General features: G+C 41.2%; 1 protein-coding gene across 8 annotated transcripts in view; it reads left to right on the top strand.

The window, feature by feature from the left end:
* Positions 1-12,709, top strand: part of Arhgef9 (Cdc42 guanine nucleotide exchange factor 9) — a 142,678-nt gene that overhangs the window by 38,534 nt on the left and 91,435 nt on the right. The window contains exon 2 of one of the 8 annotated variants that reach the window (XM_078034618.1): positions 4,085-4,123. The exons of the other annotated variants lie outside the window; for them this stretch is intronic. The gene's annotated coding sequence lies outside the window, so the exon portion shown is untranslated. The remainder of the gene's footprint in view (positions 1-4,084; positions 4,124-12,709) is intronic. 8 annotated transcript variants of the gene reach the window in all.

The raw sequence follows: 12,709 nt of genomic DNA, 5'->3' as shown, positions 1-12,709 counted from the left end.
TAGCTTAGGCCAGTGGAAAAATGAGTGTTGAATGTCTCGAGGGGCCTGAGTTGGGATGAGACATCTTCAGGTGTTAATCCCCATGTACATGTCTGCATTTTGACACTTTGTGGTGGTGGTTAGGGAAATCAGAGTTAACTTATTATTCTTAAGCTGATAAGTAACTAGACGAGGAAAGAACCCATACATTGAGCTCACTACCTCAGTACTACTGAGAAAATTGAGGTAAGGAGAGGTAGGGATTCGCCTAAAGTCTCAGATTGACCCAGGGGTCTTTAAGGAAAGCTGTTAGAAACAAATTGTTGGGGAGGTAAATTGGTTTAGTTTTATTGTCTATTCATGCCCTTTACCTACACCCACACTATAAGTCACATGTACATACAACATACTCAGACACATGTGGAGTGTATTTGGAACACATAAGGTATACATAAATGGGCCATATTTTCATGTCGACACTCAAAGCACATATATTCAGTTAAGTATGGTGCACACACACATGCTTGACCATTCTTAACACAATGACGGTGCACACCCATGGAAACACATGAGGCATTCCTGTTCATATTGTATGTATGAACATACATAGTTGCCTATAGGACATAAGTATATACCCATTTACACATATGTCATAGATACATATTTAGATATACTCTTACTCTCCAGGACATGCACTCCTATCCCTGAGAGAAACACTGCTAAGGGTATACTTGGACAAACAGTACCACATGAGACACACCCACATGCCCTGGACACTCCTATGCAGAACATTTCCTACCCCTAGGGTCAACCAGCTGTACCTTTCTTCTCAGTAGTCACAGTCCCCAGCTGGTTGGCCTCCATCAGTTTGCTCTGGACCTTTTTCCTGCAATCTGACTTGAGATGTCAGTGAGCTCAGTATAAAATGGATGCTAATAACAGCATGTGTCATAGCAGTTCCAGAAGGTAAGCAGAACTCAGATCTGAGGCCTCAGATGAGTTAACAGGCAAATGTAGAAAGATGAAGAAAGCAAATTGGCATTGATCAATGTAGAAAGATTAAGTCTGCTCCTTCATCCCCATGTCCACTTAAAAAACATTATGGAGTAATATGATTTTGAAGCAGTGCCCTAGAAAACCAAAAGTAACTAAATATCAAAGTTCTTTTTTCTTGAGAATAAAATACCAACTTGGACCACAGCATCAGTACCTAAATTATGGGTGAGAGGGTATGAGGAGAGATGGTATAATGCATCAAGCAAGACCCTGTTGGGCAGTGGCCCAGCCTCTCCTGGGTCAGTAGTAGGCCGACAGACCAGCCACATCCTTAATGACCACAACCCAGCCCCTAGGCACAGCAACTTGGGCCATCTGGCCCCACTAATGAGGGCCTGCTATTTTTAGAATTCCTCATGCTAGAAACCAGGTCATGGTGTCCTGGGGAAGCCTTTTTGGCCCTTGGTACCAAAAGCTACTGCTTGATGGGGTGGGGGGGGCCTAGAATGAATCTGGATAAAGGGTAGAAAGCAGTGAGATAGAATATGCCAGGACTGCTCTTGATTAGCATCCTCAGAAACTCAGATTACTGTTAACTGTGACAGCCTCATTATCATTTCTGAATTTTGGAACTAAAGTCAAGAAACATGAGTTCCAGTTACTACTCTGCTTCTTAGGTTGTGGCTCAGTCAGGTTCCCCTTTTCTGTCTGGATCTTATTTGGTCAACTGGTAAACCATCAGTATTATTCTCAGATGATATCAAGGATCAAACAAGTTAAGAGTTGAGAAAATGCTTTGCAGTTTTTGTTCTCTCCCGATGAAGCTGTATCTCCCCTATCCCAAATCTGGTTTTAATGCCCATCACCAGTCAGACCTGGCCGTAATCAAAGTAGTCATAGGAAGAAAAAGCCAAAAATTTGGCCAAGGGAAGGCATGCTTGTGGCAACATGTTGGTCAGTCATACAGAGTTCACTCTTACCCATACAGATGCTTTTCAATGCCAGTTCAGACCTAGGAAAGAAAACAGGCTTGCAGCATTTAGGTGGTTATTTATATTTTCAGGACTCCTAGGTAGTGAAGGAAAGGGAAACATTAGGAATAGATACTTCTTCCTAAACTTGGAAAAGCAAAAGCCAGGCTGCCTGTACCTGCAACCTGGAAGCAGTCTAGGGTGCCAGGTCTGGCCCTGGGAAAGTAACTTATTCTTTTTTTTTATTAATTGTTCAAGACAAACTTATTTTGAGTGTTCATACTCATGGTCATTTCATCTGCTTTGTTGAGGGGAACAGGGTCAGGAACTAAATGATTCATCTCAGAACTTAAGTTTTTTGCTCTGAAAATAGGCTCAATCATAATGTCTTAAGGGATTTTGAATTACAAGAATACATTGTGACAAAGGTTGTATAAAGTGCCTTATAAAATATTGAGCATGTGTTGCTGATGTTTAAGTTAAGATTTCATCCAGTTTGTGATTATAGGTAGTTTGGAGGTAATCGAGGAGCTTATTTTCAGTTTGTTTCTTCACTATGTTTCCACGTCACTTTTAAAAACCATTATTGGGTTCATTTTACAGATGTGTACTGGGGTGGAGAGAGGGGACAAATGAGTCTGATGACACAGGATTAGGTAATGATGGATTTAGGATCAGAAGCCATGCCTTTGAACTCCTAACTGGACATACTCTCTCTCATGCCTCAAGCTGCTACATAATGATTTCCAGGACTAAAGGAAATAGCAGCTTAAGTAAATATTATGTAAAAGCTTAGATTTTTATCTGACATAGTAACAACTAGAGGGAGTTGTGTCAGAGTACTGGCCTTCCCCAGCATTGCCCTTGCTTGCCCACTGGCACACTGATTGACCCTTCCTTCCTCCCACAGCAGCTCACGTCCCACTCGTCTCTTGCATGAAGGAAGCAGTGAAGCGTTGGAGATGTTAAGCTGTTGTGAGAGGGAATTGTGTTGCCTGTTTAAGCCTCTTTGGGAGAATCCCTGGAGGCGTTTGATCCACCTTGGCCACCCCCATCTTCTTACTCACAGCTACCTGGTGCCGAAGCCCTTTGTGGCTGACCTGCTTGAGGGGTAGGCCATGAGGGATCTGAGGAAATGTTTGAGGGCCCTGATTTTTTTTTTTGAGGATTTTGCCAACTCTTGAGGATTAAGGTTGTGGAAATCCAAGAACCAAAGCTGAGAAGAGTCCTTAGAGACCATTTGAGCTGACTCTCACCTGGCTTCAATGTGGACCAAAAAAACCAACTGGACTTAATTTTTTCTCCCTTACTGTGCTTTTCCTTTATGAATCAAAGACTCTTGAGATGGGCCAGATTTCCTAGAGTCTTTATAGCTTGCTTATTTAAGCCATTCTAAGCCTAAGAGAGGGGAGGAGAGGTGCATTGGGACAGAGTTGTAAGAAGGAGAGATGGAAGAATCTGTGGAGGTCAGGCTTTGGATGCCAGACTTCATCTTTTATGCTGCCAATGCATTAGTCTTCTATCTTCCATCGATTGAATGGCAGGGTCTAACCCAATATATTGCTATTTTCACTCATGCTATTAAAAACTGCAGAATGCCTACAGTATTGGCCCTTCTAAGAGACTGGAGAAGTAAGGGAGGGTGTGCTAGAATACAAAAGGGTAGAGGCACTTTCTTTTCAAGTTTTGAGAGCCTAGAGATCTGGGTTTTATTCTGGCCTCTGCTTCTGGGATAGCTAAGTGACTTCCTTTTTCTAGGTCTCAGTTTTCACATCGTTAAAATGGAGCTCATCCTTACTCTTCTTATTTCAGAATTGCTTGGAGAATCCACTGAATTCATAAGTGTGAAGGTGTCTTGGAAACTATAATATGTTGAACAGATGGAAAAGGTGCTGCTTAATGTTTCAGTAGAGGCTAACTTTGAGTACCTTGTACTCAATGGCCTGAACTAGGTAGAGGACACAATGTTTTTCCTTCCAGTCATGAAACCCAAAGGTCATCTCAGTACCTAAGTTCTATTCTGGGTAGGTTTAGCCCATGGCAAAAATGTTTAAAAAAAGTTGTTTTTGTCTTTTGACTTTTTTTTCCTCACACCATTGCTCTCCTGACTCTTTTTCCTATGTTCCCCTTCTGACAAGAACTTCTTTCAGAAGCATGGCAGCATCAAAAAGTCAAAGGTAACCTTAACTTTTTATTTAAAATAATTAATTAGTTCATTCATAGAGGAGCACAATCTGTTCAAGTTCATATAGCAAGTCAGTAATCATGCCAAACCTGTATTCCATTCTTCCTATCCAATTTTTTTCTACTAGCATTTGCATTTTAGTTTGAATTTGAATTTGAGATTACTAAGCAAAGGTATCTGGTGATAAGGAGATTCTGGAAGTGTCTTTATTCAACCTGAGGTGTTCTTACTCCTTAATCCTCAGAAGGGTTCCACATGTTTGGAACTCAGAGGAGGGAGAGGCAAGTACTCTATGTAGTACTGAAGGATAATGTCTATAGAGCTCTGGGAGGAAAGAGCACCAAAAATATCCCAGAGGAAAATATTAGAAATTCTTATATATTAAATTGTTAATCTCATTGTTCTTAAAATTCTGCTCCATGGTCTTGGGGATCAAGCCCAGGGCCTCACATATATTCGGCTAGGTAGGCAAGTTCTGTACTACTGAGCTACATCCCCAGCCCCTTTTATTTATTTATTTATTTGTTTGTTTATTTAAAACTATGGGACTGGGACTGGGGCTCAGAGGAATAGCGCTCACCTAGCATGTATGAGGCCCTGGGTTCGATCCTCAGCACCACATTAAAAAAATAAAATAAAAAATGACAGCAGAATGCATTACAATTCGTATTACACATATACAGCATAATTTTTCATATCTCTGGTTGGATATAAAGTATGTTGACACCAATTCGTGTCTTCATTCATGTACTTTGGATAATGATGTCTGTCACATTCCACCATCCTTGCTAATCCCCTGCCCCCTTCCTTTCCCTCCCACCCCTCTACCATGAGACAGGGTCTGACTAAGATGCCCTGGCTGGTCTTGAACTTGTGATCCTCCTGCCTCAGTCTCTCAAGTACCTGAGATTATAGGTGTGCAAACCCTGCCTATCTGTTCTTGTGTGTGTGTGTGTGTGTGTGTGTGTGTGTGTGTTTTAAGAATTTTATTGTGTATACTTGAAGTATACAGCAAGCTGTTAAGGGATACATATGGATATACTAAAATCATTAGTAATTTAGTAAAGCAGGTTAACATCTGTCACAGAACATTATTACTTTTTTTAATGAAATGAGCAACTAAATGTTTGTCTTTAACAATAGAGGTATACAGATGGGTGTGGCAGTGTACACCTGTAATCCCAGCAACTGGGGAGGCTGAGGCACGGGGATCTTGCATTTCAAAGTCAGCCTAAGCAACTTAGTGAGATGCTAAGCAACTTAGCGAGACCCTGTCTCAGAATAAAATATAAAAAGGGCTGGGATGTAGTTCAGTGGTTAAGTGTGTCTGAGTTCAGTCCCTGACTTAAAAAAAAAAAAAAGTAGAGATATACAGTCCAAAAACAATCATTAGCCATCCTTCTAAAAGAGTGTAGGCTTGGTTTCTAATATTAACTTTCCTGATAATTAATCGAAGCCTCAGTTTTCTTCTCTGTAAAATGGAAGACTGAACTAGTTGTGATAGCTTTGGGGAATCTCCAATCTTGATCATCTCTTTAGTATAAGAACCTACTGCCTTTTAAGGTCTTGAGCCCCAGACAGAGTCAAGAAGAGTAGATTCAAGTCCTGGCATCTTACTGAATTTTTTTCCCCTCAATCAGCTGCCCTGGGTCCCCTCCCTTCTCCACCCCCACATCCTCTACCTAGCCCAGACAGGCAGACGCTTCCTTACATAAGCTTGGCTGACCTACTTGAAGTTCTTTAGTTACAAGCACAACCACTTTTCCTGTAGACATAGACTTAGTGCCATCCCTCCAGAGCCCTGAGGGTGGGTCTGATTTTGCTTCTCTTGTGTCCTCTCAGGAAGCCTCTGTTTAGATATTGTATTGCTCTAAGTCTTTAACAACAAGGTCCTAGGGAAAGTCAGATCAGTCAATTTACGACCCTGGGCTTGACCCAATGGTTGCTTGCTGAATTCCCTTGCCATCCACTCATCTATTGTTTACCAAATGTCTGCTAGAAATCCAGGACCTATGCTAGACTTTGTTAGCAGAAACATGGCCACTCCTGAGTACAAAAGGCCCCTGACAGGGACTAGAGGCAGTGTTAGATTATTTGGCCTTAGCTGTATGTCTTTTCTCTCACCGGAGCCAAAAGGCAGAAGTAAATCAATGAAAAGAAATTCTCTTCCACCTTCCAATGGGAGGTTTAAATGAAGATTTCCACTTTGTGCTGTAATGACTCCCTAGGAGACACATTCTCTTTGGAAATGCATGCCAAGGCCCCAGCTTTTACAAGCCTGTGTCCTGGGTGGGGATACTCAGTAGATTTTAAAAGGTAGTTTAAATTAATTGAAATATATTTATTTTGTCTATATTATCTAGATATAGAACCAGGGTCACAGTGCTTCTGACTAAATCCTGTTCATGTTTTTGCCACCTTAGACCAGATGGCCACATTTAGACATTAGAACCATTAGTTCTAACCTATCTCTTTCCCTGCCCCCCCCACCTACAGCTCTCTTTCCTCTACAAGATTTTAACACGACATCTGTCAAAAGGATAAAAAATGACTTTCCCTTATTCTCTTTGCCTTACCCACCCACCCTCTGGCTGTGGTGTTGATGAGTATAGAACTATGCACGTAGGAGGCACGGAGGACAGATTCTTCATGTAGTTCTAGCCCCCTCCTCCTACCTTCTGGAAGCCTAAACAACCTTATCCTCACTACTGCCCAGGAAATTCCAAGATTAGGCTTCAAGTCCTGGTCCTAGAAAGATTAAGAATCCCAGGATGGGCCCTAGTGGAACCACAGGAAGATTTGAAAGAAGTCAGTTACAGGACCCAGGATAGTTCTAAGTTACCTCAGGGAGAGGGGGCTCTTTAAGCCTCCTTACCTCTTCTCTAGGATTTCCCTGGCATTCTCTTATCTCCTAGGATATGAAGGCAAAAATGGACCCCAGTGAGTGGGTGGAACTTTAGTATCCACACTAAGGGTAAGAAAAGGGCATGATACTTGTGGCAGGAATAATTTGAGTATAGGGCCCAAATTGACTCGACAGACATGTAAAGGTTAGGTTAAACTCCAGCTTGGTATGACATGCTTTTGGTTCATCAGCTCATGAAAAGGACATTGCTGAGTGCATCATGATTATCATCATGATTATTATTTTAGTGATGATTTGTCTCTGAATATCAGAGACTTCCGTGAGTAGACAGAATGCAAATAGGAAATTGCTCCTAGATTATAGAATAGAGAGATCCTGCTAGGACTTTTCATTAGGACTAGTGATGGCCTCAGTGCTGAAGATTAGGGCAAGGGTGGAGGTGAAACAGAGCAGATATAGAGAGCCTAATAAGGCTGACTGAAAGCTGTCTTCCATTCCTCAGTTTTCCTGGAACCTGACAGGAGAAGGAGAAACCTAAAGATAGAGTTTCAGAGATTCTGGTTTCTTCTGAGTGACCCAATGCAATAAGGGAAAATTCTTGCTGTGAATTCTTTAGCCTCAGAAAATTTAAGATGGTTGGTCTCTATATGATATGTAATTTAGAATCATTGGGGTTGCTTGTTAGAAACTGCTGGAATGATTTTGAGTAGGGGTCTATGTGAATCACATTTAAAAACTTTGGTATTTTTCTTTCTGTGCCTAGCTCATGTATCAGAGGTATCTGAGAGATACCAAAGGACCCAGAACAACTTAGTAATATTTTCAAGATGTTTTGAAGATGGAAGTTAATGTTTCCCAGATTGGGGGCTGCTCTAGTGTGGAAGACTTCTCCCACCAAGAGAATAATGGATTGTAGTCCATAAACTTATCTTTCTCTCTGATTTGTATAATCCTTGTCCCATTTGGCTATATTTTCTTTAAGGACTCACTTTTCAACAAGACCAAACTTTTTTAACCTTCTGAACTTTGAGACAGCAGCTGGATTTCACATCAGAAACTTTTGAGTCCATTTGATTGGGGTACTGGATTGAAGTTTCATACCAGAATCTATCACTAAGGTCCAGACCAAGCAAATAAATCACCTTACCTTATCTGTGTGGCCACCATTTTAACTAAGATAACTTTTTTACTTCCTTTGGAAGGGGTGGAGGAAGAATTCATTCTCCATCATTTGCCTATAATGAATGAGAAAATGCCCTGGGTGGCATCATACCCAAAGGAGCTTGTCTGGGTTGGTGGTATAGCTCAATAGTAGAGCGAGTGCTCTACTATTGAGCGAGTGCTCTACTATTGAGCTATATCACCAGCCCAGGCCTTCTATGTGTGAAGCCCTAAGTTTGATCCCCAGGACCACAAACAAAGGAAGGTGAAGGTCCTTGCCTAGAGGCAAGGGTTGGCTTCAGAGATGGTACTAGGTTTAAAAATGTCTTTGAGAGATTGATGGCAGGGAGTTATTGAAGCTCCTTGAGCATGGAGAGTGACACCAGCAAAGAAATTTTGAGAAATACATCATTCAAGAGTAGCTCGAAAGAGAAAGGGGGAGGGCGGGAAGTTGAGTTGGGAGATAACCCAACATGATGAAAGCCAGGCATTGGAACAGTGGAAGTGAGGAGAAATCGTCATATCTGAGACAGAAAAATTAGAAAGGAATAGGTCTCATAGAGTTTTCTGAAGTAGGAAAAATTAGGAAAGGGGGAATATAATGAATTCATATGAAAAATTTTTACATGTTTTATTGGAGGTAGTAGCGGGCAGTTAGAAGTATGGAACTACAGGCAACTGAGAGCTAATATTCTGTGAAAGATGGTTTCTATTGGGAACTAAGTGGAGAGAACAAAAAATGAAAGGTCTATATTGACATTGTGTTGTGTGTATGTGTGCGCGCGCATGTGTGATGCTAGGGTTGGAGCCCAGAGCCTTATACATCCTAGGCAACTGCTGAGCTACATCCTCAACCCCATATTATTATTCTGTAAGTTGTCCAGGCTGGTCTTGAATTTGGGGTTCAAGGAATTACAGGCCTGTGCCATCACACCTGGTGTCTCTATGGACTTTTGATGGGGTAGTCAAGGGCTGAAGTGGGAAACCCATATCTTGGTTTTCCTAACCAGTCTGAAAAAACACAGGCACTAGTCAATGATTTAATTGTGTTGCCAACAGAGTCTGAGCAAATTATCTTCAAGAATGGACTATCCAACACCAAATTCTCATTTTCCTCAGTAGAGAATAGAACAAACAAACAACAACAAAATACTCTATCAAGCTTAAATCAGGATGAAGAGAGCTAAACTGCAATAATGAAATCATTGTTCTTTGCGGGGCTGAAGTGTTAGCTTCAATACACTGCCAGAACTGGAAGGGATTTCAGAGGTCATATGTCTGATTTCAGTCTGTCTCCTGATTGATAGAGAAATTGAGTGATCCAGGGGAAAGGAACCTGTCCAGGTCATTCACTTAGTTACTGGCAGAGCTTCTTCCACTAGGCAATGCCAGGTTTTGCGTATACTATGTTGCTTCCTAGCTGTTGTTGGAGCAATCTGGGTCACACATTTCCAGAAATGGAGGGTGGTTATCTTTCAGCACTTTTGGCAAGATAGCCAGTCTATTTACAATGCTGTATTAAAATGATACCTAGTTACTTTTAGGAAACAACATAAAATGTCAACTTGGTTTTGATATGCTTAAAGGGAACAAGGAAAATAATTTTGCTCTTGTCCATGCTTAGCTGTTGAGGAAAGGGTCTTCTGAGAGGAAAGGATCAGACAACAAACTGAGAAAACTTGATAGAGAGGTAAACCCCATCATGTCTTTTCTTTTCTGGATGTTATGCTTCTCAGAAGCAACAGGCATATTTACTATCTAGGCAACAAATAGTAGTTCATTAAAAAATCTTCCTTCTGGATGTTCAAATTTTAAATATTTTTTAAAAGAGAGAGAGAAGAGAGCGAGAGAACTTTTTAATATTTATTTTTCAGTGGACACAACATTTTTATTTTTTATTTTTATGGGGTGCTGAGGATCGAATCCAGCACCCTGCACATGCCAGGCAAGCATAATACCGCTTGAGCCATATCCCCAGCCCCAATTCTAAATATTTCTAACCGACACCCAGGCTAATTAATATTTATTTTGGTGTTTGTACTGCTCAGCTAGCATGCAAGAGCATGAAGAGGAAGGCAGGTAGTATATCTCTAGTAAACTGAGGGCTGTGATCCTGTTCCCACCCCCTATCCCCCGTGTTTGCACAAACTACCATTAGGCTTGCTTCTTTTTTAACCTTTATTTATTTGTATGTGGTGCTGAGGATCAAACCCAGTGTCTCACATGTGCAAACGCTCTACTACTGAACTACAGCTCCAGCCCAAGGCTTGCTTCTTAAATGACCCTAAATGCCCTTTCTCATGCATGCAGTATCACCTGGGGAAGGCCTTGAAGATAGACTGGGAATGTTAGAGGAAGGGAGCCCAACCTCCTGGTGGCAGGAAGATCCCTGAGGAGAAAGATGCATCAGGAGTTAAAAGTACTCTTTCAACTTAGGGAAAGACCTCTAGAGCAATTGGTTTCCTATGTGTACTTCCCAGACCAGGACCAGTAGCATCAGCTAGGGACCTGATTGAGATGCAAGATCTCAAGCTCCACTTCAGATCTACCAAATCAAGACACTGAAGCCCAGCTTAACAAGCCCTACAGAGGATTGAGAATCAATGCTGTAGTTCATCTACAGAGTGGGCTGATATAACTCTCTCCCTCCCTGACAGGTACTGTGAGGGAATGGCAAAAGCAAAGCTATAGAATGAAGCCAACTGGAGATTGACATATGCTGTACTATATAGTATCTGGGTGACAATGAGCTACTTGCTTAACTCCACAGGTTCTCTTCAATAGAAATGGTACTGTTCATGCTTGTAGACTTCGAGATCACTAAAGAAAGGCCTTTATGAACACCTGGCATGTGTTTTCAACAAATATAACTTTCTCTCCTTCCTTTTCTTTCTCCCTTCTTCCCTTGTTTCTTCCTTCATTTTCTTTCTTCCTCACTTCTTTCTTCCTGTCTCACCCTCATATTGGGCCCACTGGCCACTCCAAGTTAGTTGAAGACATTTCCATTGTTGACTAGAGACTAATCTTAGATTTCAGTTCCTAATGTCTCCAGGTATTAGTTTCCAAGTTAAAAATCAGGACACATGAGTCTGATAACAGAGTTATTTGTAGTATCAGTGAGACAGAATATTTGATTATCTTGGGTAATCTTGGTAAAAAGTAATAGAATCTCATTCAATTTTTAAGCATGATATTATGACTCTTCCCTCTCTATCCTCTAATATCTAAAACTGTCTTTGGTGTAGGCCTGGGGTTATGGTTCAGCAGTGGAGCTCTTGCCTAGCATGTGTGGGACACTGGGCTCCATACTCAGCACCATGCAAAATAAATAACTAAATAATTAAAATTTACATTTTTAAAAAAATGCCCCAGAGCCTGGTGCAGTGGCAAATGCCTGCAATCCTAGTTGTTCAGGATGCTGAGGCAGAAGGCTCACAAGTTCAAAGGCAGCTTCAGCAACTTAGCAATGCCCTAGGTAACTTAGTGAGACCTTGTGTCAAAATTAAAAATAATAATAATAATAATAATAATAAACAGGGATGAGGATGTGATTTGGTGGTTAAATTCCCCCGGGTTTAATTCCCAGTACAAAAAAAAAATGCCATGGAGTTTGGAAATTGTTTTGTTAGAAGTCACAGAAGTGCTGTCCCATGCCCCAGAACTATTTGTGTACCTTGCTAGAGTACATAAGAACCATCTCCTGGCTTAATGTTGAGGTTGCAGGATGGAGAATGGGGACAGTTGGGAAATCAGGGCTTTTGGTGGGAGATGGACATAAGCCCAGTTGGGAATAGAAAATCAAACTTCTTGGTATAGCCATTCCCAATGGCCTTTCCTTGGCATCCATTATATACCTCTGTACTATATGATAATGTTAATAAGCCTCTGCTGCTTGAAACTCCTGCCTTTGGTTTTTGTGAGATTGCAATCCTTGGTATCCTAATGATATGCTGACAGCTCCATTTAGGTTTTATATTTTCCCTCCAGTTTTTCTGTTTCTCACCTCCCATTTTCACCATTTCTCTGGGTTCCTGGCCTTTCTTCTAGGGCAAAATTCCTTGGTTTCTTCTGGGCCACTGATTCCCAAAACTTTATATCTGTCTCCACTGATCTCTCTTGAGCTTCAAACCTACCTTCATGTCCTTCTGACCTCTTTTACTTAACACTTTAAAGAACAAATTTGCCATCTCTTCTTCAAAATCATCATTTTCTTCTAATATACCCTTATGCTATTAATGGCCACAATTAGGATTGATTCCCCCTCCTCATAACCTCCTCTGTCTTTAACCTCCTCCTTGTCTTCAAACTTGATTCAGTGCCCTTCACACATGAATGTAGCCAACTTTTGAAGCTGTGCGTCTCTCTAATTTCCCTTCTCAACCCTACCTTCTCTAAACTCTACTGCTACTACACTATCAAGTACCCCATATTCTTCACCTCTGAAACTCATATAATGCCATTCTTCTACCTCAAACACACTAACCATTCCCTTTATATCTTTCACAGTCCCATTTGATCTTTAAGTGTTATCTTAGAGGGCTTCCTTAGAGT

Source organism: Ictidomys tridecemlineatus, chromosome X (genome assembly GCF_052094955.1).
Source record: "Ictidomys tridecemlineatus isolate mIctTri1 chromosome X, mIctTri1.hap1, whole genome shotgun sequence".
Classification (NCBI taxonomy): Eukaryota; Metazoa; Chordata; class Mammalia; order Rodentia; family Sciuridae; genus Ictidomys; species Ictidomys tridecemlineatus.
Note: the sequence above shows the minus strand (reverse complement) of the source record. Positions and strands in the feature narration are given on the sequence as shown.